The following is a 6,832-nucleotide window of genomic DNA, read 5'->3' on the forward strand; positions in this document are numbered from 1 at the left end:
CCCCTCCCTGACTCCCTTTACTATGGCAGCTGGTCAAAATAAGCTGAGGAAGGAAAAGAGAGATGAATTCCACCGTGCTGTAACCCGCTTTATAGTTAAGGGGTTGCATCCTTTCAACACGGTCGAATCTCCATCTTTTAAGTAGGTTTGCAACGACTTTACTAGGGAAAGTAAGCAAAAGTCTTGGATTTGAAAACCTGGCTTCATGTAAGGAAGTATGCTCCATTCATGGAACCATCTGATTTCACAAATTAGTTCTCCTACGAGCTGTGCTCTTCAGCCTGAAGAGCTGTACCCACACATGCACTGGTTTAGTGCATGGGTGGGGCAAATACATGGTTAGTAGTACTTCTACTTGCTGAAGGCGGGTTTTCCACCTCTGAATGATGATCTGGTGATGGTCTGCACGACATACACTGTTCCATTTTTTCTTTGTTTTATTAAGAGAGATGGTAGCAGCCCTGAATCCGAATTACCAGCCCCCATCCAGAGACCTACTGTCCAATACTTTAGTACCTGCTTGGTACAAGGTAGAGAGGGAGAGAGTGAACGAGGAGTTGAGGGAGGTGAAGGAAGTAGCGCTGACCAGTGACGGATGGACAAGCGTCGCACAGGACCATTATCTCTCAGTGACGGCCCACTTCATTAAGTCAGGCTCAGGCAGGGTGACGGAGAGAGTTCTTCAGACCAAACCTGTCTACCAAGCGCAGACAGGAGTGAATGTGGCTGCAGAAATTAGCCTTATATTGGAAGAATTTCACATCAAAGAGAAGGTGGTGGTGATTACAATGGACAACAACGCCATGAACATGGATGTGGCGGCAAGGATAATGAACTACATCAAGTTGCCTTGCTTTGCTCATTGTCTTAATCTTGCGGCACAGAAGCTCTACACAGATCAAAGTATTGCCAGGTGGGCTGCCCGAATCCGCACAGTGGTAGTGTGGCTGAAGAGAGCAGTCTTGGCAAAACCAGTCCTCAAAGAGAAGCAACGCCTCCTAAGTATGTATCCATTATTATTTTCAATAAAAAAGAGCTATATTTATATGTAGATAAATATCCTAGCTAACTAATATTTTTATATTTTAAGACCTTCCTGAGCACCGACTGGTGTTGGATGTGAAGACCAGATGGAATACATTGTTCCTGATGGTTGAAAGGTTCATTGAGCAATACCCTGCCATTCAGGCAACTTGTATGGACCCTCGCCTGAGAAGATCAATGGAAAGAGATAGGTAAGGTTGTAGAGGCTTATTTGTTTTTTTTTATTATGTTTAGAGCAATACACTTTATAGGCTAGACTACTGTACAAAAGGCTGTTTGTGTGTGTTGTATGTTTTCTTTCAGACTGGAAAGAATCACAGAACAGGACCTTCATAAGGCTGAGGACTTTGTTGGTATAATGAGAGTCCTGTACACGTCAACTCTTTGTGTTTCTGCGGAGCATACCCCAACTTGCAGCCAGATTTTGCCAATCATGCAGAAGCTGGAAGCCCACTTCAAAGTTGCAGATGGTGAGGACTCCTTCTCTGCCACTGTCAAGAGAAAGGTCTGGGATGACCTCTCTAAGCGGTACAAAGTAAGTTCAGGGTGTCCGTGGATCCAATACAAATAATAAATAGTAATGGTTAAATTGACTAGAATTACCCCTACCTAATTGAGTTTGACTTGAATTTGACTTGTATGTCTTATAATTTGCTCTAACAGGAGCCAAAGATCCGGGCGTTCCTGGAAGAGGCCACCGCTATGGATCCGCGGTTCAAGGCTAAAGTCCAGGATGTTGCCGTGTGGGCAAGGCTTGAGGAAGAGGCTTGCTTGCGGTTGCAGAACCAGAGACAGGCGCGTTCAGAGGGGTTTATATTAAGCCGATATATATATATATCTCTCTCTCTTATAGAGACTTATGTATGGAAGTAATCATAATCACATCTCTTTCCATTTATAAAGGAACATCAATCTGATGATGGCCAGGCAGAGGAGGAAGAAGAAGCATCACTGGAAGGGAATGAGGATGATGGCGTGGATTATGTAAGAGCTAAGGAAAAATTATGTATATGATAATATCAATGCCATGCCACTGTCCCCTGTCTTGAGTGTCATTCTGAGCCATGTTGCTTTCATCTGCTTTTTTTTCAGATTCCACCACAAAAGAGGTCGACCCCCCTGACTGCACTCGGTGAACTCTTTGTGGAGGAAGACAGGGCCCTAACCATCAGTGCCAGTGGTAATGTGGACGTTGCCAACACGCGGACTGATGCAGAGAGGACAAGAAAGGAGTTGGAGCTGTATAGAAGCCTATCTGATGTGTTGACCTCAACAAATACCGTAATCTGGTGGTTTGAGAGAAAGGAGACTTTACCGATCTTGTTTGAGCTTAGTGCTAGGTACTTGTGTCCCCAAGCATCCTCCACTCCATCTGAGCGCACTTTCTCAACTGCTGGGGACACAATTAGTCTGGAAAAGGGCCCGTCTCCTCCCAGAAAAGGCAGATATGATTATCTTCCTCCATAAGAACTCCAACTGAGAATGGATAGATGCAAGTTACTGCAACTTTATCATTAGTAACCACGTAGATGGCAAATATAAAAAAATATGTTATGTTGTATATATGATCATTTGAAATATATGAAAATGCCCTCACAATAAATCTGCCAGTTTGCACGTTGACTTCATTGTCATTGTATCCTTTTAATCTCAAAGTGCTATTAGAAAGAGTTATTAACGAATTATGGTGCTCAATGTATAATCATTTATAGAAAAGTAGTTCGCCGATAATCCTATAAGATTTTCATAATATAAAGTATCGGAAAAAGTATCGTGAAGGTATCGTATCGAATTAAAGTTATCGGTTTCGGTATTGTGGCCATAGCGGAAACCAGACTGGAATTTTTCAAACAAGTGATGTTGTATGAGGTGATCCTGGAGTTGTGCTGCAACTGTTTTTTCCAGAACTTTTGACAGAAATGGGAGATTTGAGATGGGCCTGTAGTTGGAGAGGACTTCTGGATCAAGGGTAGGTTTTTTTTAATGTTGGTCTGATGACAGCAGTTTTTAATGCAGATGGGATATGGCCGGCCAGGAGGGAGTGGTTAATGATATTGGTGATGAGTGGAGAGACAGCAGAGATGTTGGCCTTCAGCAGAGCTGTAGGGAAGGGGTCTAGTGCACAGGTGGATGGCTTCATTTTCCTGATGACGTCCTCCACCTCTTCCTTTGTGATGCTGGAGAAGGAGCAGAGGGTCTGGACAGAGTAAATCGGTGGGTCAGCAGTTGGAAGGGGCAGGACAGTAGTGGTGGAGAGGTGTGAGCGGATGTTATTCACTTTTTGTTTAAAAAAGTTGATGTGCATGTTGCACCTCTCCGTGGTGACATCAGATTGGGATGGTAAAGGGGGTTTGAGATAGTGATTGATGTTTGATTGATAGTTGAAAAGAGCTGTTTGGAGTTACCAGGGCTATTGTTGATTATTGTGGAATAGAACCTGGACCGTGCATTATTCAGGGCTTCAGCATATGCCCTCCTGTGTTCCCTGTATGCCTGTTTGTAAACGGTCAGACCAGAGGCCTTGAGTCGCCGCTCAAGGACACGCCCAGCAGCCTTCATTGTACGTAGTTCACTGGTGTACAAGTTTCTCATGTTACACATGAGAAACCTAGCGTTCAAGACACTAGTGAGGAGAAAGGGAAGGAGAGAGAGCGGTGGAGAGAGACAGCCATTGATAGATCGAAGCGTGAGAGAGAGGAAGAGAGGGTGAGAGAGAGCGGGGGAGAGAGAGACAGCCAGCAAATATGAGAGAGATTGTAGAGAGAGAGAGCTACGTATAACCTTAGCAAACAAAACACACAAACCATGTGGCGTGACATCACAAACCATGGGCAGAAATGCGGTGAAAAAGACATCAAGTTGTGAACAGGTATTGATGCTTTGGTCGTAGCCGCAGAATGAATGGCAATGTTCAGTTGTAGTTTTTTCTGTCTTAAAGGTCCCATGACATGAAAATCTCACTTTATGAGGTTTTCTAACATAAATATGAGTTCCCCTAGCCTGCCTATGGTCCCCCAGTGGCTAAAACTTGCGTTTGGTGTAAAACGAGCACTAGCTGTTCTGCTCGCCTTTGAAAAAACGGAGGCTCAAGTGCGCTGATTTGGAATGTCTGTATTTAGGACGTCACCAAGAATCTCAGCTCCTCCCCTTACTCTTCCTGGCCCGCCCAGAGACGTTGGCCCGCCAATGAGACTCGACCGTGTGAGCGCCACATGTGTGTGTGTGAATACACACACTGTATCGCAAGTGTTTCTTGTCGGTTCTTTGACGTGTCTTGTATTTCCACAACGAGACTGTTGTGGGGGTTATCTGAGCCATGGTTGAGAAGGAATTGGGGGAAAGGAACTTTGGCTTTGACTCGCTGAAGTACATGAACTGCGACATGCCGCCGGTTGCCGCGAGGCACCATCTCCCGGCAGCGGGCAGCCGGCAGCGTGCGGTTCAGTCGACTTCAGGTTGATGTGAAAGTGGAAGAACCAGAGACGTCGCAGAACCCGACAAAGTCGTTTGTGATTCATAATATCGTCTGGAGGCGCACACAGCTTTTGGCCGTGATAATATGTATTATATGATATAGATATCTATGTATTATATGATATTATTTAGATATAGAGCTCCAGGACTGTAACGCAAGTGTTGTACACTTCCTTGTTATTTGGATAACCGTTCTGCTTTTGGTGTTATGGCGCATAACACGTCGGACTCTCGTCTCTGGTATTTCTACAACGAGACTCGTATTGGGGGTTATCTCAGCCAAGGTTGAGAATGAATTGGGGGGAAGGAACTTTGGCTTTGACTCCCTCAAGAACATGAACCACGACAAGGAGGAGAAAGGGATCGTTGCCGGGCAGCGCTTAGGCACCTCCGCCTCCGGCGGTGGTCCCTCAGCGGGGCTCAAGCGGGAGACATTCGCCGCCAACAATCCCTTTCTCCTCCATGTCGTGGTTCATGTTCTTGAGGGAGTCAAAGCCAAAGTTCCTTTCCCCCAATTCCTTCTCAACCATGGCTCAGATAACCCCCACAACAGTCTCGTTGTGGAAATACAAGACACGTCAAAGAACCGACAAGAAACACTTGCGTTACAGTGTCTACTTCACATTGATGTGGACGTGGAAGAACCAGGAACGTCGGAGAAACCCAACGCGGTCGTTTGAGATTCATAACATCGGCTCACACAGCTTTTGGCCGTGATAATATATATTATATGATATAGATATCTGTGTAGGCTATATGATAATATTTAGATATAGAGCTCCAGGACTCCCGTGCGTTCTAGAATATTTACAGAACACGGCTAAAGGCTGTGTGCGCCTCGCCATTGCGATACATCCACTGTAAACAGAGCGCATGGTACCGTGGCTGCAAGCTGCTCAGGGCCACACCCCCACCCTCCTCCTTGACCCGCCTCGTTCCTCCTCATTTGCATTATAGCTAGAGACACCAAAACAGTGCATTTGGGGGAAGCTCAATGTGCGACTGGCTCGGAGTGGCTGTAACTCTGCACCACGGCTGAATTTCGGGAACGTCTTCGAATACTGTGTTGCCCACTAATACCTATATTAAAGAATACATAAAATAGCATGTCATGGGACCTTTAAAACAACTAATTGTCCAACATAACCACAAACCAGACACATTAAGTATCAATTGTCCATCCTGCTTTAACATTTCAACATTTCCTGTTCAACAAATACATACATAGACACAGACGCACACATACATACACACAAAAATGGCACATCCATTTATCTCACTTCCTAAAATGGCCGCCCACAGGGTTGCCTGGGTGTATGTGTTTGTGTGCGTGTGTTGGTGTGTGTGTACTGGGGCTCTAGGATTAAATCCCACTTCCTTAAAGAGTCATTTAGTATTCATTACAGACCTAAGTGACCCCCCCCCCCCCCAGCCTTACCAGTCTTTTGTGGATGCCATGCTGGCTCACACTCCACTACACATCGTCCTAACAATAGACCCCCACAATAGTCACCAACTGATGCGGCTGCACACACTGGGCCTCCACCATCACCACCATCCATCACCGTCAGGCCCCTTGGAGACCCCCCTCCCGCTCAGCGGTACACGTCCCGGGCTGGGAGGCCGATCCCCCGTCACTATCTCCAGCAAAACCCCAATCCCAACGAAACCCCTCCTAAATTTCCCGACTCCTCCATCCCCACTGGCCCACCCCCATGGTGGGCCGGTGGGGCTGGAGCGGTCGGGAAATTTAGGAGGGGTTTTGTCTGTCTTTTTTTATTATGGTTGGTGTAGTTATGAGAAAAGTGGAAGTGTTGTTTTGTGTCGTTTCTTTTGTCATTTTAATGTTGTTATTTATTTTGGTTGCTAAAGAACAAAAATATATCCGTGTCTGTTTTTGTCGCATTGTCCAAATGTTAATTATATGAATATATAATGTTTAGTATACTTTAGCTATTTCTGAATATTAATGACTATTAATTCATTGATAATTAATATAGTCTATTTATTCTATTAATGCATTAACAGTGAGAATTATAATTCAGCCAATTTAAGCTGTTTCCTCAGTTTTAATTTAAACATATGAGTATTTGACTATATATGGGGATACATATCTATTGAGATACATATTTACTGAGGTAAATACACCATCATTTTTGCTTAACTTTGCCCACTTGGACTTAACTACTTACTAAATATAATTGTATTATAGTATCTATCTATAGGACAAGAGCAACAAGTATTACTCTGGTGCTTACTTTACCAAGCAGAGTCAGGGCCATGCCCCGGATTATAACGCGGTTGACCTCATTTG

The sequence above is a fragment of the Gadus macrocephalus genome, chromosome 4 (genome assembly GCF_031168955.1).
Source record: "Gadus macrocephalus chromosome 4, ASM3116895v1".
In the NCBI taxonomy this organism is placed as follows: Eukaryota; Metazoa; Chordata; class Actinopteri; order Gadiformes; family Gadidae; genus Gadus; species Gadus macrocephalus.